Source organism: Anopheles funestus, chromosome X, assembly GCF_943734845.2.
Source record: "Anopheles funestus chromosome X, idAnoFuneDA-416_04, whole genome shotgun sequence".
NCBI classification, from domain to species: Eukaryota; Metazoa; Arthropoda; class Insecta; order Diptera; family Culicidae; genus Anopheles; species Anopheles funestus.
The window spans coordinates 5,294,414-5,320,346 of record NC_064597.1 but is presented as its reverse complement, the minus strand read 5'-3'; the positions used below and the strand labels follow the sequence as shown (position 1 = coordinate 5,320,346).

Below are 25,933 nucleotides of genomic sequence, written 5' to 3'. Positions count from 1 at the left end.
TAATGATGGGGGGGAAGGCATGAAGGCAAGCAAAAGCGTACTAACATATACGCCGATATACGCTGAGCATGAAACCGTAGCATCCTTGGTTGCGTCGAAAATTTCATACATATTTTAGAAGAATACTGCACAAGGTACGGAGAAGAGAGTGTCACGTAACGTCAAGTTTTTGTTGTTGCTCCACCAATGTTAACTTCCGTGCTCAGTAAATGCATAAACTGTCCTCCCTCCCTCCCCCTCCCCCCCAAGCGTCTTATGGACGTTTGCGAGGAATTCATGTCACTGAAGTAGAAAGGCTCTGGTGCAAGTACGTGGCACACGTAGCCGACGGGTGACCGGAATAAGCTTACGGTAAAAACTGGTTCGCCGTGGTGAAGGCACTGTGTTCGCCTTTTTGCTTCGCCCGCTAACCTTTTCCTGTGCCGGTGTGGAAAACTTCACGAACGCGGACGCAAATTCCGACCGGCACGAGCATTCCGGTGAAAGTCGTTTGCCAAATGTGTGTATGTGTCAAAGACGCGCAAAGTGGTGTGCAGTGTGAGAAGTAGAGTGGCTTCACGGTCAAGTTTATACGAAACACGGTAGCCGTACGAAAAGTAGATCGGTTAAGCGATGCAGCGTTTGGCACGTCCATGAACCTCCATGGAGTAGGTCAAGTCTTTATGTGTGCAATATTATATATATTTTTTTTGCTGGAGTTAGTTGTAGTTGCCTCATTATGTTGGAATTCAATGGTTGTATGGTTGCTTTTCAGGGTTCAGTAACCTGAAGTTAAATATTTTTTATTCAGCAATCAGGAGATACTGGAATCACTTCAACGAACATCAAGTATATCGTTTGAGGTAGGCAAGCGACAAGGTTCATAAAACAGAGCAAAAATTCTACTATAAAACTATTATCCACCCATCACGATACGGCCGCAGTCAAGCAACAAGCTACAAACACTGGAAAAAAAAGATGTAGTCAGTCGAGAATGTGAATATCCCAGTGGATGTCTCGTGACTTCTGTTGACCGTTAGAAACTGATGGTGGGTTGAGTGTTAAGCCACCACATACGTATCATCCCCCATAGCGTGTCTGCACGGTTTGCAGCCGTACGCCCCAATGCCCAGAGTCCGGTCTGCACCGGTAACTAAATACTAACATTTAACGGCACTTTCCTGGAGTCCGTTGCGTTGAATACCTTGTGCGATCATGGCACACGGGTGGTGCGCGTGAGCGAAAACCGTAAGAAGCGCCCCACCTTGGGCTGGCCTTGGGGTGCGATTTCCAGATTGCAGAAAGCAGACGCAGAGGGAAAGATTTGTGTTTGCAGCAGTTTTCTCTACAGCGCGTTTTCGATCGTAACGAATGCGGCGATCTTATGTGCGTGTTATCTGCTGCGCCTGGGAAAAGAACGCCTCTCGGTGGTTGGCTAATTGGATCGGCGATTGAACGCCACTTTTTTCCTTCTATTCTCTATGTGCTGGTTGGGTGTACAATTTCTACGGAAGGTGGTGTTTAGCAGCGAATTATCAAGGATTAGGAGCAGGTATTGTGAGTGGTAGGTACAGCGAGCAACCACTGTAGAGTCCGTAATTGCTAGGGGGGGCTACTGGTAGCCATTTGAGTTGTTAAGATAGATGATTTGTCAAGTGGTTTGTGTGCGATAGCTTCAGCAAATTGTCATATTGATGGCTCCAAGTACATGAAGACAATCGGATTATCAAATCCTTTCCAGATGAAGTTGTTTATTTTTCTTTCAGCCTTAAGTTTTAACCACCACGCAAAGTTGCAAATGTGATTTGAGGATGTCCTACGTGTTCTTCGTACCTGACGTCTACAAGTTTCGAAACTGTTGCTATTCTAATTGATGACTTTCGAGTCTGTTAACTAGCTAACTACCGTGGCAAATTAAGAATCTCATGATTGAATTTCGATTAAGTAGTCGACATCCGGTCTGTCGTTTTGGTCGATGTGTGTATTCTTCGTTCTTGTTAAGGTCACACCAAAAACCCGTGAGACCTTTGAGGGACAAATAGCGAAAAATCGCCACCAGATATTGATTCACACGTCAACAACGGCAAGTGGTGGTAATAAATGTTTTGGTTTTGTTGCGCTAGCTCCGGAAGATTGATCTCATCTCACAGAGCTAAAGCTCTGTGAGAATTGTTTTGAATTTGTTCTTTTCTTGTTTTGTTTTTTTTCGTCAATTCAATAGATTCGAAGGGTCGTTCAAAAATTCTGCTAAATTAACCATCCTAATAAACTAATTGCAGGTCGGTAATTTTGTATGATGGGCCAATTCCTTTACGATCATCATTGACGTTGAGGTAAGTTAGCACCTAAATTAGTCTTGTTCGGATCGATTCACTATGCGGTTGTGAAGACCTCGTTCCTCAAGATTTTCCTCACCTTTGTGTCAATATTATGCTTTATATACAATACTTCCCATAATTTTATAGCATTCACATACTGATATATTGATCTTGTAAAATCACAAAACAAGCTGTACTTAGTTATCTTCCCTTATCCTTAGAGTGGAAATAGATTGGCGGTAAAATACTTCACCGCAAAAAAATTGCAATCGCTTGTATTACAATGAAGGCTAATGCTGACGGATGCAGATTTTAACACATTGCACATGGTGGAGCACCGCGTGTGAAGGTCGCGAATGTTCGTGCCTGATCATGCCATCGCAATGGGGGAGACGAATATGTCTCTGGAACACTCGTACCTGGAAGAGTTTTCTCAACTCTCGACGAGGGAACCGACTTTTTTCCCCTGGAAGCGAATTCTTCTCACGTTGTCTTTCCTACGCGGGCGTTGGATACCACCGTGAGACGCTCTAAAAGCACTTCAGATGCCTGTTCGGAAATGCGATAGCGGTGAGAGATTATGTCAGAATCTTTCTACCTTCTGCTTTAATCGCAATTTGCAAAAGGCCGTACTAAACATGCTTTGGTTGGTTGAAGAAAGTATAGGAACTGAGTACTTAGAAGTGTATTTTTATTTTTAACCAGAGCATTAATGCTTGAAACGTCTTCAGTATTGAAACGTCAAAGGTGTAGTTAAGTTACAGGACTTTCATATTTTTATTCACTGAAGAATATTTAAAATCCTTGAAGAATATTTAAAATCCTTGAAGAATTTCTGCCCTATGTGCTTTAACTTCAACTATCGCTGTATTTTTATTTTTGTTTTTTTTCTGTTCTTAAGCTGCGGGGCCACGACAGTTGAGACTTTCCCTCAAACTTCCTCAGTCACTCAATTCCCTCAAAAAGCGTCTCAAAACCAATGTTCCCGTGGCCGTTTGAGGTTTTCCTCAAATTCTGTCACACAAACAATCACTCATGCTGCCTCTCTTTTCGTCAGCGACAACAAACAGTGTTTGACAAATGCTACGTATTTCATGTAATTGTAATCTTTGTTCGAAGGTGTTTTTTGATCAATTTAATGGAAAATATGGTCAATAAAATATTGTTTTATGGAAAAGAAAGTATTTAAACATTTTATCAATCAAAAGAACGAAATTCAAGGGTAGTCTTTCGCATAAAAAGTTTAGTTTTTAAATTAAAACGTATACATAAATTGTGTCACACACTGTGCAACAAATGAACAATTTACAGTCGCAAAAAACCAAAAAAAATAAAAACACAAATATGGTGTTAAATTATAATTGATGTTAATTTTAGTTCTTCAGTAGGTATTTGCATTAACAATGCCACAAGAAAAGTGTACTTTCATTGAAAAAAACCGCAAACAAAAATATGTTTTGTTTACATTCTGAACAGCTGAGGCATCGGAACTGTCAAAACGATTCCTCAAAAAAAGTCTCAAAAAGTTTTTGAGGTTTTTGTTGATCGGCCAGGTTTTCCTCAAAACGCAAATCCCTCAAAATCACTCATGAGTTCCTGAGGTTTTGAGTTCTGAGGGAATCCTCAACTGTCGTGGCCCCGCAGCTTTACATTCCACCAAGAGTGATATGCTATAACAATCTTGATCCGGGGAGTTCATTACCGGCTTTAGAAGCATTGCCGTATTGCCGAGAAGCAGAAGATGGTACTTTGACCGGCTCGGTACGTGATGTAGCCGTGACAATGCAATGCAGAATTCTCTTGAATCTCGTAAGGTTCAAGTAGATACATAAAATTGCTTAGTGGGTGGGGAGGGTAAAACGCAAAGTTGTTCGGTCCACTTGGACGATCGTTAATGGTTTGCCGGCTCCTGTCAATTCAGCACGTCGGCCTCTCCAATATACATGCCGTGCTTTGCACCCATGCTCACCTTGGCGACCCAAAACCGGGAATCGCGTCATTGGAAAAGAATAATGTTGCCAATCCGTGTCCGTGCACTTCTGGCTGTCCACTTTCTCCACGGGAAAGACAAGGGTTTGTGACAAGCGGATGATGTTATGTGTGCGTGCACACCTACATATAGACACACACACAGCCGAGCGTGCGCACATGAACATACGCACGCACACACGATTAGGTTATATTTTTCGGGGTGAATGTTTGGTTTTTTTTTGTTTCGCACTCTCCCCCCCCCCCCGCGCACTGTGGAGCAATATTTTGTGCATTTTTAGCGCGTTTCACCGATCGAAGTTCTTGTATCGGAGTTGACACAAAACCCACGCCTAGCGTGTTGTTTCCCCCCTAGAAGTCTTTGTGCATGTGTGTGTGTGTGTACACGTTTTGGGGGGAGATAGCTTACCCAAAGTTCGTTAGGCATTCCGTACACATGCGATTCTGCTGCATGGGGGAATGGGTATAGAAAAGGCCATTTTTTTTCGTAACTCAAAATCGAATCAATTTCGTTTAATATGCCTAACCGGCACGGAACCCACTAGATTTTCGAACGTGTGAGCTTGCCAGCTTGGAAATTATCATTCCGCAAACGTGTGTTTCGACCTGCTGATATTTTTCGCAATGTTTTTTATTTGTGGTTTTGGTTTGAAGTTTGATCACTGTCGGTTACTATCCCTTGTGCAGGGTGGTCTACAAATATATATTTTTGGGACGTTTAAACTAGTTTCATTTTCGTGGGGTTTTCGCTAGTTCTTGTCACTTAATTGAAACGATATAGACCAACGAGCAGAAGCATATCAATTTGTCTTTTTAAATTTAAAAAAATATATAAAAAGAACTGTCCGGCTCTCTACCAAGGTGTATAAAAACAAGATGGAGCAGAAAATATTAAAAACAATGGGAAAAAACACATCTAGTGGTTTATCGAGCTACAATCACAGTATGAGATAGGTTTACCAAAAAAAAAAATGTCGGTCGAAACTACATATGTATATGTGTACGGCAAAACGGTAAAAAAAACTCCATCATCCCAAGCATGTATTCCGACAATCATCTAATCACCGTTATTGCTTCCGTTCTTGCAGCTGTTTGAGACAAAAGACAGCAAGCGTCATGTGTTTGCGGTGAACTTGGAGTCTGGTTGGTACGGCCATCTAGACAACCATTATGAAAGGTAATAAAATTTTTCTACCGGTCGTATCTCTCGAGCACCCGATATAGCCGTACAGAGAGCTAGCGCAAGTATATCAGCTAGTCCCTCTAGCACACTGAAAAATTTGGGAAACAAATTGACAATTTTCAATTGAAGCCCGGCCGCCGCCATCTCCGGCGCTGGTTTTCGGGTGTTGGAACACACAGGGAAGAGACCGACATACACGTCTCGGCCTAGTTTGGCCTTTCCCCACCCCCCGCTTTGCGGACCGGAACTAACAACCTTTGCCGCGAACGTGATTGGCGTGGGCAGAGCTCGGAAATACACTCGGTACGCGTGTCCGGCTCAGCTAATGTCTGGACTGGATGCAAAAGCATTGCGTCATGATGAGGGCGGTTTTTTTTTTATTCGAACAACTGCGACAGTTTATGTATTTTGTTGTGTGAGCCTGGCCCTAGCTCGAGGTCAACTTTGTACGTCTATCAATATAGCTGTTTCAATTGTTTAAACAGTTCAAACTGCTTTCTGGCATGTATTTAACACATCCCTCCGCGGTACTGTGTGCCGGCTGTCTAGCCACGGTAATACCTTTCAGTTTAATAGCTCCTGGGTAATTGGCGAATCATTCTACATGCCACAATATATGATGCATGAGATGAGGGTTTTTTTTTGTATATTTTGGGCTGAGCTGAGCTCTTGCGGTTGTGGTTAGGAAGTTTATTGATTTTTCACGGCGTTACCAAAGGTAGCCGCTTTACATAATTAAAATGCTCTCTCTCTCTCTGTCTTTTTTTGTTACACAGTTGAAAGATGCGAGTGACACAAGGTGTATATACCTGGCCCGAACTTGCCTTGCCTAAAGATAATATTTTTCCAAGGAATTTAATCTAATTAGCTTATTACACTCCCAGAATTGCTAGAAATCTATCCCTGCTTAATGAAGATTTCATAGTATTTGTAATTTCCCCGTCCACATCTGCTCATCGTCGATAATACTGTTCAGCGCACACCGTTTCGCCGATGTGGAATGAATTGTTCACCGTACCCCGGGCATCATGATGTAGCGTATCTCGGTACCGGGCACGCAAGCAATGATCGCATGATTGATATTTGTAAATTTTGCGGCCATTTTGGGGGCTTCTTTAAGTGTGGTTTTTTTTTTGTTTGGTGCGGTTTTTCATCTGTCTGAGGTTTTGTTTACACGCGCAAAGGCAATTGGATTGTAATGGTTTTACATAGATTCGCTGTCGAGAGGCTTCGTCTATTCTTCTCCATGCGGCAAACTATTGAAGCGCTTCCTGAACTGGTGAAGTTTTTGAGCAGAAAAGTTCGTTGGTTCGGTGAGCAATATTTTAGAACCAGATCCATTTGGTGGCGTTGCCCGTTAAACCCCGTGCCTTTCGAACGCCACGGTTGCTATGCTAAGGTGACGCTTCCGCCCTTGCGGAACGAACTGCTGAGCGATGAGGCAAATTGGGCATTACCAAGTGGTAGGATTAAACAATAATGAAAAAAAACAAACAACGTAAATTCATACACATACACATACGCACACACATACACTAAAAAAAATATAACTTTACAAACCTCGGCTGGGAGGAAATATAATGCAAGGCCAGCATCATGGATTTTGGCGATGAGCAACAAACCGGACAAGCGCCACAATGCACGAAGCGTCTCTAAATAAACTTGAAACAGCAGATCACGCTGATGAGCCACCGAGCTTCACACACATACACACACACACAACCCGGAAAGTCCAAATAACTATCGAACATTATCATTATCATCATTTTCCTCTTTCGCTTCCTCCATTCCTTCCTACTGATCTGAGCTTAGCGCTGAAGTGTATGGCATTATAGGTGGGAGCTCCCGTCGTCATTAGACGGGAGCAGAGCACATCACAAGCAATCACCATCTAGTTTAGGCTGGTTTTGCTGCAATTTAAAGATTACTTGAAGATGGTTCTTCTTGCGCATTTAACATTTCGGGATCACGATTCGCAATATCATGGTTGGCGACCCCATAATGGAGAGCGGTTGTTGTTGCGATGATTTCGCATTTGTCCCGGAAGACTTGCATGAATTAATTATTCCATTCGTCTAAAGTCGGCAGACTTCGGGGTAATCTGGAATTGTTCGGATCTGTTCGACATTCTCACGTTTTAGTTTTCACAAGTAGCGTGCAGCGCTGGAAAGATCAGCCGCTGATGATGTTCCACTTTGGCGTTTGTCGCAAATCAAACCGCAACCGCGGCGTCTAGCTACAGTAGGCCAAAAATTTACTCAGCATCATTAATCAATTAAAATAATGCTGGAACAGGCTGCACCTTACCCTCAGAGCACGATGATGGTCAGAGATGCAAATGAATGTTTCGTCTAGTAATCTCTCCAAATTTGAAGTATTTCATCGGTTGTCCCATTCAAAGCCATTCCAAGAAGAAAAAACCTATGTTGTAATCTTTTATCTGACTCCACTCGATGGTACGGGAGTTCAGGAGATATTGCATCCTGGCGCACTCGTCTTCGATACAGTCAATCGTTGAGGATGTTCAGAAATAAGCAAAGCAAAACCGGAATTAAAATGATTCCAATACTCATGTAGATGGTTGGGTGTGTATGTGTGTCTATTTTGAAGAAAATATCTGCAACTATCTGGTGTTAAACCAGATGTTGTTCTGCTTTAATTCCATTCCACATTCGCCGCTTACGGCATGTGCCCAATTTCCCAATTTCCCCATCCTGCCCAGAGGTCTACCGAAGAAGTGCTAATCTTCCGGCGATTGTATTTGTGTGTGTGTCTGTTACCACTATACTCGCTGTAATCGATCGGGTTGAGAAATGTTCGGTAGTAATAGCACTACTGACGCATCATTACAACCACTTGAGCCGTTCGGTTCACAATTCTCTAGTAGTTCGGCGATCGGCGTGGTCTCGTGGGTTTTTTTTTTGGGGCAACGAAATTGAGTAGAAGCTAGCGTACACATAATGCCTTTTCTAGGTAAGTTAAGCTGTCTGGTTTCAAGCATGTGCGAGATGAGCAAAGCTGCAGGGAGTTACGGTTACGACGAATAAGATGTTGTCCAGTAGTAATCTCTTTTTGTGGAGGATCTTGTCTAAAGTGTTCTTATGCTCCAATGCAATGGAGGTATATTTCTAGAGTACCAATAGACGTCTGGGTAAGATATTGCTCAATCACATCCAGTGATATGTGTCGATTATCATCGAAGAAATGAAGTAACACAACCTACACAATGTTTCTTTCTTTACGTCTTCGGGCGCGTCATAGACCACCAGTACTTTGTGGTGTGACCATGCTAGGCTTTGTTTATCAATACTCCTAACAATGCTAGTGACAACTTGTAAATGAGTGGAGTACCGTAATAAAACACATCTTGACCTTAAAATTATTGTAGTGAAAGGATAGAAACAGACCTACATGTTCTGGCACAAACTTCAACAACATATCGCCATGATGACGACAAAATCAAGGTACACATAAATGGAAGAACCGAACGCTAATCACGCTCCGCTTGATGACCGATGATGAGTTTTATAACCTACTTCTCACCGTTGGAGGTCAAATCGCCTTCTATCTTTCGTTACTTTCCCTATCAGGGACCGCGCATACAGCGAGAAAGATGAAGAAAATTGCAAAAAAAAACACTACATGACTGCTAGTGAGAAGCGAGGTAGAAAACTATTAAAGATAGATTTAAAAAATCTTCCACTTTGGTCGAGACCCCCGAAGCGATGTTCCGGATGCCAGCAGTGCTTCGATAATTGGAAAAGATTACTCGCAGGGCTGTGGTACAATAATTAAGGAGGTACCGGTGACAAATAGGAAGGGATTACCAATGAGGAGCACAAGAGACATCGTACCGAAATAGGCTGCAGCAACATCATAACGTGTATATAGGCGTTAGTAATCTCGAGTTCCAGATTTAGCCAACCCATAACGTAATACAACGCTAGTGGATTAGCTTTTCTAATCACAAAATGTGCAGTGCCTTCAACTGGTAAAAATAAAATAAAAAGAACCTAACAGACGTAGATCTCACGATCTTTGGATCTTTTGCCACCACAGCAAATCACACCGTTTACCTACCAATCATCCCTGGGCGACGGATCGATATTGTTGCTAAAGGTTCCCAGCTCCAGGGTCATCGCAAAAGGCCGAAAGCACGCTTTCTCCGAACGTCCCTTCCGAGCGTGTTGCATGAAATAGAACAGCATGGGAATGTAGGTATCGCGAGTCCACGCCGTACGGAAATCCGTTGGTGGTGCGCTATTTCCGGGACATCTTAGCCATTGTCAGGCTTTAACTAATACGGTGCTACGGAGCCTGCGGGCCTCTGGGCAGGATGCATTCCTGACCTTATGGTCTGCTAGAGTGGAGCTGCTTGACTCACACAAGCTTTCTGCACCGCTACCTGTCACACAGTCATCTGCGTCCCCAAGATCCCAAGACATGTTCGATCTGGGTGACTCCTGTTTGAACGTCCCATACACTCCGTCTTAAAACACGAGTCGACTTTTCGCCTTCTTCAGAATGACCCACGGCCGTCGACCATTTATTTCCTTACATGTTTCCTGTCCTCTCCCCATCCCCCCTTCCCTCCCTCTCAACAAGCGGAAAAAGAGGTCAGCAAAGCAAGCCCCTGGACCCGGGGTGAACCATAGACGATCGAGCTCCAGGTCTTGATGGCAATCGGTTTCACCGCACCATCTCACTTGCGGTCGTGACTGTCCCATGAGTTCCAACACATCCTAACCTCGTGGGGATCTTTGGGAAACTGGCGCGAGCATCACTCGTCCGCTCAGCAGCTATTTACTTTCTTATTGTTGGGGCTTGTTTTCGTTGCTCTCTCGCCGGCTCTTCGTTTCGCAGCACTTCGACTTCGATTTCCGAAACGAGGCAGGGAAAACGGGCTTTTAATGGCACGTAGCGGAGGCATACATACATGCATCGATACATCGGCGATAGAGGTAACAGAAAATTCGAAAAGAAGACACGTCTATGCATCAATCGTACGCAACGTATAAAGCATGAGGGATCCGTATAGTGTACCAACTGCAAAAGTGGGAAGAGAAAATAGCCAGAAGGGTAGTGGATGCTGTGGATGGACCCTGGGACCTATCGAGAAATGATACATAAAGAAGCACATCTTGGAAGAAGAAAAGTGCCTAAGAGCGGAATAAGAAGAAGGAAGGGGAATAGTTGGGAGGAAGAATGGGGGGAAAGATCAGCATGACCATTTCTATTTCTTTCCTCGTTTGGCGCGTTGGTATTTTGGTGTATCTTCTAATACTTGCGATCTTATGTGTTCGTCCTCTAATTTATTTCAGGCCCCCCCCCAACCCTCGGGGGCCTCGCACACATCTACCTGGAGAACCAGGCAGAAAGATCCGATTTTGCTGCATAACCTAATTTTCGGCTGTCCGCCTGTCCATTTCCCATTTTGGAATGCGGGAATGGACACCATTTCGCAGAGTACCAGTCAACACACACACACACACACACACACACACACACACACACACACACACCAGAGTGTTTGCGAGATGCTGCAGCCGATATAATTATCTTGCACTGCCAAGGTGTATATATATTGCCTTGCGCAACGAGTGTGAAGAAAATTCCTTGGAAATGGTCAGTTGTTGTTTTAGAAGTTTTGTGACGCAAAACTGCGCTTGTTTTACCTGTATTGGTTAATTCTGGTTCGATAGCTAGGCGATCGTCTAAGCGTCGTCTTAGATTTGTTGCAATTGTTGGAAATAGTGCTCAAGGATCGCCATCTTTGATGTATAAATTGAAATCGAACTGGCATGTGCGTACCCGTACCGAATGTTCTGACGAATCCGATGCATTGATGCTGATGTGTATGTGCCGGTACGGTCAGTCCAAGTCATAACGGTATCGATGGTTTGGTCGCAGCAAACCGGACCGGATGGATCATTCCCAACCGTAGAAGGCGTACGGATAGAGTGTACCGATATGCCCGTAGTGTACATTACTCAAGCGATTGTAGGGTATAGTACGGTAAAAAGATAGATTCCGTACGGCACCATTATACCCACCACCAGCCTGTCAACTGTCCGTTTTGACCACAATCTAAGCAACCTAGATTGCGCTCCCACCCAAGAGAGAATGTGTGCGGCGTGCCGCGTGCGTCGCTGGATGGGTGCAACCGACTAATATTGATCTGGCCCGCGGGGTCTAGCCGATGGAAAAGACCATTTCACCATCGGGCTGGAGAAAAGCAAATATTACATCAGCCTCCAGCTCCAGTGAGAAGACGGGTCGGTTCGGTTAAAGCTCGCTGGCTATACGGTAAAGAACAGTAAATGATATGTTGCCGATGCCTAATGCACTGTTTGACGATTTCCACAATGTCATGTTGGTGCTTTTTCTTTTGCTTTTTTTTGTTCAGCGGGGGGTTTATGTTTTTTTTTTGGTGCACAATCAACAGAGACCGTGTACCGGATAAGGGAAAAAGAATGTAGAAAATATGACAAAAACCGTGGCTCCCTAGCAGAGGGAAGAGACCACTATATCGTCTTCCACGCAGTGGTGTATCAGTAGAATGTGTATCGCAAATGTATGTCAAAACCTGAAATGCCGTAAGAAAACTGATTAGTACGATCGGTAAGCTGGGTACTGGGTCGGGAGGATGGACCGTGTACACTTGCACATATATTTGTGCAGGGATGTTTGTAGATGCCTGGTCAAGTTGGCAGTCGCACAGCATACACACGAGCGTCCCCTAATGCCCGCCCCGTGTGGCAATCTACCAGCCGAGGCCGAGGCTAGAAATTCAATAGGTCACCCCAGCAAAAGAATGGTGGCCCGAACCTGATTAGAAAGCGATGGCAGAGATGATGATCGTTACACTGGTTCTATACGCGCAGCACCATCAAACGCGATGCAAAGAATTAGTGTTCAATGCCCCTCCGCATGTCTTTAATGTCTGTCCATTTTCCAGTTTTCGAATCTTCTGCTGCACACTACAGCTGCGAACCGATCGGAAATGATCGGCCTGTTGGACACATTCACCTACGGGAAAAGGGGGTGCCGTTTGTGCATAAATTCCCTGTGTGGCATAAAGGAATGGCGCAAGCGTGCGGCAAGACCCCATTTTGCCTCCTCTGCAAGGTGAAGGGATGATAAGATGCGGTGATGGTACCTTTCTCCAACACGAAGAGATTCTGAATGAAGGTTTTAGCGGTTGCTGCAGCTACGTTTCACCAATCATTACGTTATTCGAACGGCTTTGGTGTGCTTGTAACTGACTTTTTCTTTGTTCCAGAGGGACTTACTAGAAAATATTCTATTATGAGTAAAGTATGTATTTTTTTTCTTTTTTTTTACCTTTTTATAAGAATTTATTTGAAGAAATAATTTGACGTTAGGAACTCCAAGGGGATATCTGTCTATGACACCATTATGTGTTTAGGTCCAGCTTAAAATGGGGTGAGAGAAAACAAAACCGGACAGAGAGAGAGATAAAGAGATAAAGCAGTGTGACTTCTGTGAACCGAAATCGATTTAAGCATCATCTAATACGATTAGATCAATGATTTGGGTCAAGCAAATTCGAAAACGGTGCCAACACCACACACAAAGTGAATTTGAACGGTTTTTTGTGTTTTTTTTTGTTTTTTTACTTTCTAGTATAGATTATACATTCTACCATTCTGTAAAAGTCTGAAGAAAAAAAAAACGAGTCAGCAAAGTTTATCCACCCCAAAAGCTTAAGGAGATTCGGTCAGAGATTTTTTTTAGTGTCAAAAAAAACAATCTTCAATCGAATGGAATCTCCGTATGTAGTGAAATAAATAAAAACAAACAAACAGCAAACAAAAAAAAGAAGAAGAAAAAGATTAGTCGATCAAATGTTCGTGGAGGTGTTTTGAATTGATCGGTTTTGTGTTCGAACCAGTGCGTGTGCATTCGGGGGGTTTTTCATCTTCTCCATCTATTTTCGGCATCTGATGGCGTGCTTGAAAGCGGGTCATCGCTTCCGGATAACCCATTTTTCTACCTAGTGGTAACCAATTTCCTATTTCCTTGTTTCTTCTTCAACCAATTCAAGAAGGTGCCTGCATTTGAATCTTTTGGTGTAAAATTGCTGACATATTTGTTTCAAAACTTTTGTAACATGATTTGATGCCTGCGTGTTAAAAAGTGAAGTTAGCTCTTTTCAACTTCATACAAAAAATTGGAAAAAAGTTTTGAACACATCTCTTCTAGACATCTCCTGAGAAGTTTATCAATTATGGAGAAGGAATAAAGATGATCTCTTTTTAGAAGCATGACCATCGCCATAACTGATATGTTCCGTTCAGCTGACAATCTCGGCCACCGGCAAGACACTGCTAGACCACGTACTGTCAATTTGCTATCAAACACCCTCGGGCAGGCCTTGGCAGAGTCCGATGTCTAGGGTAATGTTCGCAAAACGTTCCCAATCTTCGCAGCGGCGTTGAAGAATGATGAGAACGGTCATTTTGCGAAATTGTCGAGACCTTGGCAAACAACTTGCATCCGATCTTATCTGCCGGAGCATCGTGAAGTCTTCCCCCCCCCCCCCCTTCCTTGATTTCCTGCGGGGGAGGATCTGCCATCGTAAGATCACGTACGATTATGAGATGCGCGATCATCATCGCGCCCGGTAAACGATCATCTCATCATTCTTCGCGCCGAAGCGAAGTGCTCTGGGCCCTGTCTAGGCCGTTTCGTGTGTCTTGTTTGCACTATTTTCTAGTGCAACTCCTCACCGCGGCCGTCGCTAGCCGGCCAGCAAAACGAGCGACGTGAATGGTTTAATAAATAAATTGCTACCGGTATCCCGGTGCGAAGCTGTTGCCGTACTCTTACGGCACTGTCTCGCAGTTAAGCTGAGACACTTTTGTTTCACGGTTTTCTTTTTTTTTTTTGTGGTCATCGAGTGTCTCAGCGTCAATGTACACGCATACACACACACACTTTAACAATATCTCCCCGCATGCTAAAATCGTTTAGAAGATCGGCTCCACCACCTCCTGCCAGATTTGGAAGCGGGTGGGCGTTGAGAATGGATGATCCCGTGTGGAATGAATGAAATCTTCGCAACGGACAGCACAAAAAAATAAAAGCAGAGCGCGTAGGCAATAGCAGGAAAGTAAATGAGATGCATACGACACAAATTTCTGTAGAATTCGTCGCCTGCTATGCGATTGACCTAAATAGACGTGTCCGATATCACCTGAACATTTTAAAGGAAATGAAGAATACAACATTCCCTAAAGCGCTTCTTCTCAATGTAGGTGAAATCGAATGGTTTGCCGATACGGAAAGAAACCCGTGATAGAAAAGAAGCATCCCAAAAAAAGTAAAACATGTTGGAAATGTTGGAGGGAGAAGAGCCTGCCTAGAAATTGGTTCCTCGCAAAAGTTCGAATGAGATACGATCTCTCGTGAAATGATTCAAAGCCGGTCGACACGGTTGAGATGCTATTTCTATTGGGAACCAACCATGCTAACATTGGGGCTCAACCCGTCCAGAATCTTTGTCCGGCAGTAAATATGTGAAAAACGAAGATATAGCAAACTAATGAGCGGGGAGTGCGGGGAGTAGGGAGATTCGGGTCCGGATGGACGAAACTAACGGTGACAAGCGGTCCATCGTTTTTGGGTTCATCGTTCGTAGGCTCGTGTGTTTTTTTTTTCACGCAAACATAGCGCGTTTCCTCAGACAGCTGGTATTGCGCTGAACCTACGTCTATGTCTACATTCGGTTTCGGAGTTTGCTTTGCGTTGCGATGCTGAGGAATGTATACAGGTTATTGCCGGTGTTCGGGTTTACCGATGACGTAGAGGACGAGACACAGTCTCGGCCTCTATCTGTACGAGTCCGATCAACACGAGTCGGCGAACATTGAGCGATACAGGTTTCCGGTTTGGAAATGGAAGTCAATGGTGATGCTACACTGCGAAGACCACCACCACCGAATCCGGAGATCCATTTTCATCTTTCTTTGTTCCTCACGGGTGTAAAGTTTTTCGAAGTCGAAGCTCATTAGTATGCAGCGCAGAATTCATTGATTGCTCTCCATCGTGGCCCCGAAGCAACTGGCGTAGTATAAACAGGGTGACACCTGTTCTCCCATAATCACCTGTCACTTTTTGTTGATGAAAGTGGGTATCCTTAGTTCACCCACCCATCTATTTCTGGTGTAGATTATTTTTTCGTCTTTTCGTATTTTCTCTCTCTCTCTCTCTCTCTCTCTCTCTTTTGACACTCTTTCCATATATATTGTGCGCTGGCAGCCAAATTGGCGCCTAACGGTGTCACCGGGGTTTTAGTTTTCAAAATTCTGGTTCTTCCACGCGCGATGGTTCATAATATCCGCACCGTAAAAATCGTTTTCCCACGAGATCTCTGCCACCTTCACACCGAGACCCTCGGCCCGGGGACCGGAGATATGGTTAATAAAACGCAATAAGGCGAACCGACCGAGCTTGGATGAAAGGAAGTTCATTTGTTTTAATGCTTCGCATAAGGCGTGTGTATTTTTTTTTGTTGGGGAGATTCTTTTATTTCGCCCAAAAACAGTGGTTTTGCACATTCTTAGTTTAATCGTTTGGAGTCGCGTGTAAAGTCACCCGAATGAAAAGGGAAGAACAGAAACATGTGAATGACAACACATCATGTCGAATGATTGGTTTGTCACGTTCGTTGAGTTGTTTTTTTAAGTTGGTGGAGGAGTTGACTCAAGCACTATTTCTGTACGTCAATACATCACTTTTAGCTTTTATGTTTACCATTATATTTTGATAGTAATCTAATGTATAAAAAATTTAAGATGCATTTTTTCTTCTTCAATTTTTGTCTTTTGAAACAGACTGATAGATAGTTAGGAGTTTTCCTTCCTCACACGCTTAGGAACTTCGTTTACTGAGCAAGTTCGTTTCGTAGAATCTCAATAAAAGTTTCCCGATTCATCAACAACGCTGCCAGTAGCCGGACGCTTGCCGCCAGCGTAATCTTAAGATCATATTTACGCAGACATTGGCAAAACCACCGGCCTTGCGGTGGAGTGTCCGAAACACCACCTTCCAGCATCCACTTAGCAGTTAGATTTCTGGTTGCTTTTGTTTGTAAATATTTCCCGCTAACTTCATCCGGTCATTCTAGCCATCACACTCCGCAGCAGCAGCAGCAGCAGCAAAAAAAAGCAAAGTTAAATATTAATGGAAAACCTCTAGCCGACGGGCGAGGCTTGCGCCTTGACCGCGGCATTCGACGTTGACCGTGGTTCGTGTCGCGATCTCTCGCTTTTAGGTTGGCTGATGCTACCCCAAAAGGTTGGAATGCAAGCAAGTTTCTGTGTGTTTTTCGTTTTTTTGTTTTTTTGTTTTGTATTTTGTTACAGAAGGCACGCAATCACGCTAAACCGTCCAAAGATGAGAGGTTTGAAGCAAAATAAAAAAAACGCGATACAAAGACGAGATCACGGGCAGATGCAGCTTAATGAGCGCGTCTTGAAAGTATCGGGAGGTACGATTTTAATTTTTAATGCGCGAAGTAAGAAAAAACGGAGCAAGCTTACTTTGGTGGGAGTGTTATTTTGAACATTTTATTTGAGTTAGCGTGTCCAACGTGCAATTTTTACAGGCTAACATGGCTAAGGGTGGAAGTAAATTTTCCCACAGGATGACCTTTCCATTGAGGTGAAGACACGAACTTAAAATTGTTTGTATAGTGAGAACGTTAGAAAAAAGCAGCAGAGTATCATGTGGTGGTGTTGTAGGACAGAAGAAAAATACGCCAGAGTATCAAAATGGTGGAAAGAATTTTTCAGTTTGACAGTTTAAGAAGATGGGTTGCATTTGCATGCAGATTTTTATTTAATCTCATCCATATCACGGCAATAATGTTGCGCGTTTTATTATCTCCCGCTACGTAAAGCGCTATAAAAAAGGCACGAAATTTCAAAGCTCACTTAACTTTGATAGTGCATTTTGCAATGTTCTACAACGTACTATAGACGTCGGAAAATGCATCGCAACCGGTTCGTATCCGGTGGAAGCGATGAAGTCTTTCGTAGCGGGTTTACGCAAGCAGCACCGATCGAAACCGTAACCCTCTCCCCATTGATTTGGGGGGTTGGCGGGGTGGCGGGGAGGGGGAAGGGAAAAAAACTAACAAACCAGAATACGAAAAGAAACAGAAGAATAAACTTCCACAATGCTCCATCCGTCCTTTCGTTTCGTATGGTGCGCTAGGAGGGAGTAACGAAGACAAAAAAAAAGAGAGATGGAGAAAGAGTCCGCTAAGGCATCTCCAGAAAATCCAGGTGAATGATCCGTTAAAACCACTTCACACATTTGATTAGCAAGTTTCCGCCAGCGTATGATGGTTCCGCGAGCGCACGAGTGACCAGCCGTTTCGAGAGATACAGTCTGTGTAACAGCGAATGGTTAAAGGCAATAGAGCGAGAAGGAAAAAAAACAAGAAGCTAAAGAAAAAGCAGTACAAAAACCCGAAACCGGGAGTAAAACAGAGCCCTATGAAACAAGCAGTACAAAAACAAATTCCCCCAAAAACCTCCCAATCTCAAAAATCTGAATTACCCCACAGCAATAGCTGAAAACAACAGTATTAGATTGAGGGAGAGTGGCTAACAAAAGCCAGCTTTTTTTTCTTCCTCAATACAACGTATACGACTAACTAAGAGCAGTAACAACAACAAAAAAAGTCGAAAGAAAGAAAAAAATTGCTTCAAAATGCGAGAAAAACCAGAACGGCGAAAGAAGCAAATTTGATGAAGCAAAAGAAAATAAGCATCACACATAAACACATGGAAAAATAACAAGACAGGGCAAACGGAAGGAAAACGGTGAACAAAAAGAAGGTACAAAAAAAAATGAAACAAGAGCAAGGAAGCAAGACGGTGACGAAAAGCAGGTAGTCCAAAAGAAAACCGTTCGCTCTTAACGCCGCGATGCCTCGGCTCGGAGGAAAATGAACCCGATCGCATCGCAGATTCGATCCGCACGTCTTTTGCTTGTGTAGCCTCCATCGATAGGCCCAGGATGGAGTTTTAGAAGAAAGGAAGAATCGGCCAAAAACGGCCCCGTCGGAGACGGGATGCCTTGCGGAGCCGGGGGGGGAGATGGGAAGGTTGTGGGTTCAAATGATGGGGGGAGTGTGGAAGGGAGGAGAGGGGGGTTTGCATGGCTCCAGAGCGCCATGTCTGTACCGAATGGGCAGGTTTGGGGGGAGGAGCAGCAATTGGAAGTCGGGTTTTTGGTTGCGCTTCTTTCAGGGTTCAGAGGAAGAAGACTTTTCCCACCGACAACGTATAAGACAACGGCCCCCATCCTCAACCCCATCAGAGCGCGATTCGAAGCGAGAACATTCCGCTTAAACACGGTATGAGTGAGATGAGACGATAGACAATTGATTTTGGGCAGAAGGTGCGGACATTGAATGTTCGCAAAAGGTAGTCCGTGGAGGTCTCAAGGTTTACGAAGTCGATCGACGATCAGACAACCAGTACTTCGAAAATGGACGCATTTGATGATTTGTGTGGATCTTGAGGAGTACAAGTCATTGTTGTAGGAAAAAAAAGCGAGAAGAGAAGCATACTCCACTCAGCTACTGCGTGGCAATTAACATATTTTGGCGCCCTTTCTTCTTTATCTAGTCTTCTTGGTCATTTTCGTGACACTCAGGTGTAAGATGAAATTGATTGTTACAGAATTTCTTGCAGACTCCATTACACCACAGAGTCCCGGTCGGGGCCTCAAACCTGTACGTTCAATCTGGAGTTGGGTTTTGATTGCAAAAAGGTAAGACTCACCTCTGTACAGTAGTAGTGTGGACGTTGTCTAGTCTCCTGGATTTATTTACTGATATTCAGCTAGCGCCGAAGAGAATTCCTCCTTCCGAATGGCCGGGATTGATCGCTGAGTCACACCCTTTTTTCCTGGTGACACCGGTACTGCCTGGTCCCACCACCCCTCTGGAACCCTTTTTGGCTTTTCTCACCAAAAATCCGCAGTGGTAGTGGACCTTTCGCTACGCTAGCCGTACAGCGAGGACGCGGCGGGTTGATTGTGTGTGTGTATGTGTGTTTTTTTCGTTCGTGCGAAATAAAGGGAAGGCGCTCTTCTTCGGTGGAATAAGGCGAATGAGCTACCTACTGCCTACTGTAATCCGTTATCGAAGATGCTGTTAGCACGTACGGGCTATCGTACGGCTGCAAGATTCACACACCACGGACACCACCAGGCGAATTGAGACACACAGGCACATTAACACACATCCATACACACACCCACACACACGCACGCACACACACACATTCGCACGTACAGACACATACGCAAGCAGACCAGGTGCAATATACCGTGGTAGGTAGGGTCATCGGAAGTAGTGAAGTAGTGTGTAGGGTTGATGAACGAAAGATGTGGAAGAAAAAAAAAGAACAGAAGATAAAAACACAAAATTAAATTAAAATTCAAATATCCATACGAGTAAAGGGGGCCCGTTTGTGGGCGAATATGAAATTGTTGGCAACAAATACACCGCTCCGGATCGATCGTCTAGCATCGAGGCATTGAGATCTTAATCGGGTCACGGTAAGATTTTGGTGCTAGAATTCAGGATATGCCTCTCTTTTTTTGTTAGACGACTGCAGAACATGGTTGGTAGTAGAGTGGAAACGGGTTCTTGTCATTTCCTAAAGGATCTGTATGTCCTCAACACTGTTCAGCTCAAGAATTCGAAGGTATTTCGCTTCATAGCACCGCTCTCAACAGTTTTAAATTGGTCCGTTTGATTGAAGAACGTGATCGGCGGGCAATATGATGATATCACTAAAACCAAGGGTTCCTGCCGTGAACGCCTAAGGATTGTCTGTATCGCACACTTGTTGGTTGAAGAAGTTCAGATAGTGGAGGAATCCGGACGCACACACTATTCACTTTGCTTGTAACTGCTGGATGTAACTGGTTATAAATGCTAGCAAAACTTCCCAATTTTTTGCCGTATAACACACACGCACTTGTTATTTAGTTTGCAAAACCAAAAAAAACGTAAACCACTTCGGAGGGCAAAACAAACAAGACCGAAAGGATAGCTCGTTGGATGGAATAAACGCATTTCATTGGGGGATACGATATGCACGGGGGAAAACTTCAGGAGATTACCCAAATTTTGGAGCCTAGTAGCACAACAAGAATTTAATTTTTTTTGAAACCGATCAGCAAACTTGTGACGGAGATCTAAGATTTTGTTGAACAACAATCCACAGGAATCACGATATAAAATTACAAAAAAACACCTAAAAACTAAAAGAGCCTGGCTTGAGTTACTCGCTTACTGAGGTTTTGTCGGGACAGCAGACCCACTTATCTGCTACGAATAGTTTTCGCTGCTATGATGGTGGCCTCGACTGGCCACACCGACCACACAAAACAGACTGAACTTGGTTGGCCGCTTGCTGGTGCCACGGAGGACACCTAAACCGAAACTGGTCCCAATGATGATTCTGCTGCCTTCTACTAATGGTAATGCCGTTTTCTTTTGCACCATCAACCGCGCTACTCCTCCCCACCTACCCTCCCCCCCTCCCACTCCTCCCCCTGAGGGCCCATCTTCAACAGCATCCCCCTTACCTCGAACCTCTCGCTCTATCTTTCTTGTTCTTTCACACTGTCTGTCTCTTTCCGCAACAACCAACCAGTCGGCGAAGACGATGAAAGCCCAACCGTCCGTTGTGGCGTTCACGTTCAAACTAAGCAGACATCAACGCATCACCGACACAAAAAGCCTAACCCGACGTATAAAACCATGCCGAGATTCTGATTTCCTCCCGTGCGGTTCCCTCTCAGTCGGCACAAAATCTCCTCCCCCCATTCCTTCAACCTCCCTTCCTCCCTCCCTCCCTCCCTCCCCCTTCGCCTTTGCCCACCCAAGCTCTTCCTTCATTTACCTTTTTCCCAGTTTCTCTTGTTCTCATTTTCTCTCGCTTCTAGCGTTTCCTACTCTCACATTGTGTTTTTCTTTATCTCCAGTCACCACCGCGAGTGTGCACATTTCGCATCTTCTCGGCGCTTTTCCATGATTTTTCCGGAAATCTTTTGCGCTCTCGCATATCTTATATATACTCACGCCGTACCGGAAAAAAGGAATCTTCACCATTACGCGGTGAGAACAGTGACCTCCGGAGAACGCACGCACGGGGTGGTTCAAGTTTCAACCTGCTCGTTGGAACTCGAGATGGCCAGAACCAGAAATCTTTAAACTTCGATTATACTGGTGTCTTCTCTTCTACCCTCAAAACGGTACGGCAAACTGTACGAAGCTCTACAATTGCTAAATAATATCAAATCAACTTCCACAACTGCATTGCACTTTGGTCTGTAATTTCCGCAATTAACCAACAAAAAAAAAAGGTATGCGGGGATGGCTCCACCGTACCATCGAAACTTTAATCGCTCTTGCATGTGACGTCTCTCATCTGAAGTTCTGTAAACAACTCATCTGCCACTCATCTTCTCATCTCATCAGTAGGGGTTTTTTCGGTGGTATAGTGTACCAACGCGCTCGGTCCCCCATGCATTCTTGGGTGCCTCTTGTGCTTTTTTTTTTGGTCTCGGTGTCTTCTCAGTTTTATCTGTACATCCTTCCCCGGCTTCCCTTATTTTCGACGATATCTCCTTTTTGGGGAAGTGTGTATGTTTTCCTATCTCTGTCTTATTTTTCTCTCACTTTTTCTCTTCGCCTCCTCCCCCCCCATCTCCCCAATCTATCCTCTTTCTCGCTCACACTCTCTTCATCTCACTTCAGTTTATCTCACGTGCAGAATTCCGATCTATCGACATGTGTGTCTAGCGAACATGATTCCCAACATCCGTTTTTGCTATAAGCGACGAACTTGATAACTATTTCCGAGTGTTTTTTTCTTTTTTGTTTGTTTTAAATCCAGAAAAAAAGGAACTCTCAACACTCAACATCCGGTTGCCAGTATCATTACCCGGACCCGGTAAGCTGAAGGTTTTTGATACATATTTCACCGTTTCTGTGTCTGGCTGAAGTTAACGCTTGATCAGCGGCCATGCGCGCTGATGCGACTACTTCAATCTCCGGCACCGTTTTGGGCTGCTGTTTCATTCTGTCTCACGGTTTGATTTATGCTCTTTTTTGCCGTGTCGCCAACAATCGGGCCAAATTCCGGCTACCACGTGTGACACGTGTCTACACCTGCTACTGTCGTTTGTTGCCGGTCGTACATAAGCGCCTAGGCTCTCGCTCTAGAGCTGTGTGCGTGTGTGCCGTTGCTAGGACGACGTCAACGTTTTTTCCCCCGAAAACGAGCGTTTTTGATCCTTTTGTATTTACCGAGCGCCCCTTCTTGTCCCGTGTTCAATGCGTACTTTACACAATTTACACAGATGCTGGAGCACCAATCGATTCTCGCAAGCTCTCCTGCCGCTGCTCACCAGATTTATTCAAAAACAACAAAAAAAGGGAATGGTGAGAATGGCCAAACATTTTTATAGCAAATTGAGGGTTTATGTTTTTGCCGGAATAAATGCCGGATTTGTCAAAACAAAGAATATTGCAACAGCTTAATAAACTGTATAATAAATAGAAAAAAGAGGGACAAAGAGAGAGAGAGAATTAGAGAGACAGAGTGTGTGTGTGTCGGCACAACTAGGAACACGAGAGTACGATCTCTGTAAATCGGATTTTTCCACGGCTATGCTCCTTGGTTTTACTATAAAATGAGCGTGTCTGGTGACCCACACACAGATGTATTGCCGGAGCCGGGAAAATCTTCAAAAGGTGCTGGAAAAGCGTCACCGGCTAACAATGCGAAAACCCGGCATTTTTAGTCCGCTGTTTTCTCCGTTAGCTAATTGACAAGTAGCCTAGGCGGGGTGGTGGAACAAAAATGCGCCTGATACCTGAACGCTACATTCTGATACTCTATACCTTGTTCACTTTTGCTTCTTTTACAAAAAAAAAAATTACTCGAAAAAAAAATTTTTTTTTGAAAAAAAATTCTAAACCTTGATTGCTGCTTCTCTATGCATAATTCAACAAGAAGCGCCTCACGCAATTATAAAAAAATTTTTGCTAAAAATATATCCTTTTAGGAACTCAATTTACATTGATAAAGAAAGCAAAAAAAAAGGAAAATTGAATTCCGGAATCACGGTGTTAGCACAATCACGTCACAAGTCGGTGCACGGCTGCTGGACGGCACAGAAGAAGTTTGATCGTTGGAAGAGCGGCAACAGAAACCCCGCCGAAGATCGCAAACGTCGGAAGGTGCGTTTTGTGTGTGTTGAGAGGTGATAAAAGGGGTATCCAGCACAAGTTCACATGAAAGTTGGAAAGTTTCATTCTAACAATTGTCGTAAAACACTTCTGATTCACCACCCGAAGTTCCAAAGGATAAGTTCCAAAGTTTTATGTCTAAAAACCAACCGTGCGACAACACCTTTCGTTAGGCGAACGTTCCTATTTTAATTTAATTGAAGAAGGAAACAACACAGAGAATCTAAAAAACGCGGTCCACTTGCTCTCGCACAATGCAAAGGGTCATTTGGTGCAATATCCGGCCCTTTTTTGGGTAAGGACTACTGCCGCACACAGACACATATGTACACAGATACACGCACTAAAAATGCACGCACTGCACTGAGCTAGGATGCTGCGGGTTGTAGTCGTTGTTGTTGATATTGCCAGGACACACGGCACGAGGTTCGAAGGGTTTTTTTGGTGTTGTTGTTTTTATTTTAATTGCTGCACTATGATTGAATTTGCGAACCCAACCGAAAAACCCTATTTTGCACTATTTTTGTTGCGTTCACGGTATATACATACATATATTTTTTTTTTGAGGATGTTTGGTTGTGGAGGAATGATGGTCTACCTTTACCATACAGGATGCAGAAAAAAACAGTGTTCTCGTACTTCTTCTACTACTCCCCCCCTTTCCCGCGCCTGGGGAACGTGTGCTGTCACAACTAATTCACACGCACTTTTGCACGCACGCACGGGTAGCACAACGCACTGGCACACAACGCACGCGTACAGTCACACGACCACATTCACGACCAAAAATGCACACGGTGTGTGTGTGTGTGGGGTTGTGAGCACTCCTTGCCGAAAAACCAAACCCCCCGGGGGTAATCGTCAACTACCAAACACAGTCGTCTGTTCGAGGTCTCTTCTGGAAGCTCCTGCCTCGTCGATGTGTTCTCTTGCACTAATGCCGTCTGCGCTGGTTGCGTCCTCTTAAAAGAGCTGAAACTTAACAGCGGGCCAGCTAGCGAAAGATGCTACACACGCACTCCGCAACTGCTCCAACCGCTCCACCACCGCTCCACCACCGTTCCAAGTGCTCACGGGGGGGGGGGGGAGGGAATCTACACTACTTCCAACCCCCCCTCCCCCCCTTTCCACCCCTCACCCTCTCTTCCTCCCTCCACCCTTTCCCCACCCCTCTCCATTACCATCCCTTCTTCCCGTGCTCTCGCTAGCCCTCGATCCCCCCTTCTCCCTCCCTCCTCCCCCTTTCCACCCCTTTTTGATTCTCCCTCGTACATCACTATCTTTCTCATCATCCGATTCTTTGCTTCTTTCTCCATTTCCACCGGGGAGGGTTTTTTTTCTGTTGGGGTCTCGTCCTCGCCGTTTAGCCGTGAGTGACGCGCTCGCTCAGCACAGGTGACGACGAGTAACTTTGTGTGCACAAAAAGGGCAAAAATCGCACTCTGATTCTCCATTATGCTATGTGTCTCTTTCCCCCGGTGTAGGCACGAGCCGCATATGTATATTCACCGCGCGCGCGAGATATATTCTGAGCATATTGCCACCCTTTTTGTGTTTTTTTTTTGTTGAGTGTTGCTTTAATGTTTTGCTTTCTCTCTGTCTCCCGATCCGATTTATGTTGTTCTTTCATCTCCATCGCGCGTCGTCAGATTAGCTGCATCTCTTTTCTCGATAGTGGGAGGGTGGGGGGGGGGAGCAGGGGTTGGAGAGGGGGAAGACGATACTTCTACACTCTGGGACAACATAGCCACAGGTTCGAGAGTGAAACGAAGCTGCGAAGAGAATTCGCGCCCGGCAGAATGAGAAGGGTGATGGCCGTTGTGGCTGCACTATGTTGCGTACTGGGATGGAACTCTTACTAAACATCTATGTACGTATGTGGCGGAGAAAGAGAGCGCGCGCGCGCGTGAGCGAGAGAACTCAAGATGTACAAAGTTCCCTATCACGCTAGAGGAAGACGAGAACAAATAAGGGTGGTTTTTGGTATAAACGGGGAGAACCGGCGAAATCCTTAATGCTCACCCCCTTGTGTTTTTTTTCTGTTCCTTCACGTTTATTTTAGCAGTAATTTGTCGCGTATCATTCTTTCAAATGCAATGCTCCCCAGAGCAATAAGTACATCAGTGACATGTAATCCCTGGTCGCCGATCC

The 25,933-nt window shown here is 44.5% G+C and overlaps 1 protein-coding gene and 1 long non-coding RNA gene across 3 annotated transcripts in view; one reads left to right on the top strand and one right to left on the bottom strand.

Annotated features, from left to right (window-relative positions):
• The window catches only part of LOC125772268 (mucin-17), a 35,494-nt gene extending 14,141 nt beyond the window's left edge, over positions 1–21,353 (bottom strand). The window contains exons 1-2 of one of the 2 annotated variants that reach the window (XM_049443795.1): positions 21,112–21,353; positions 19,293–19,691 (exon numbers count right to left, since the gene is read on the bottom strand). The gene's annotated coding sequence lies outside the window, so the exon portion shown is untranslated. Of the gene's footprint in view, positions 1–19,292; positions 19,692–20,816; positions 21,028–21,111 lie in introns of those variants that run through there. The other variant, XM_049443805.1, reaches the window with a different exon arrangement.
• The window catches only part of LOC125773800 (uncharacterized), an 83,735-nt gene that overhangs the window by 19,430 nt on the left and 38,372 nt on the right, over positions 1–25,933 (top strand). Inside the window, exon 2 of the long non-coding RNA XR_007420384.1 lies at positions 22,425–22,481. This is a non-coding gene — a long non-coding RNA (uncharacterized LOC125773800). The remainder of the gene's footprint in view (positions 1–22,424; positions 22,482–25,933) is intronic.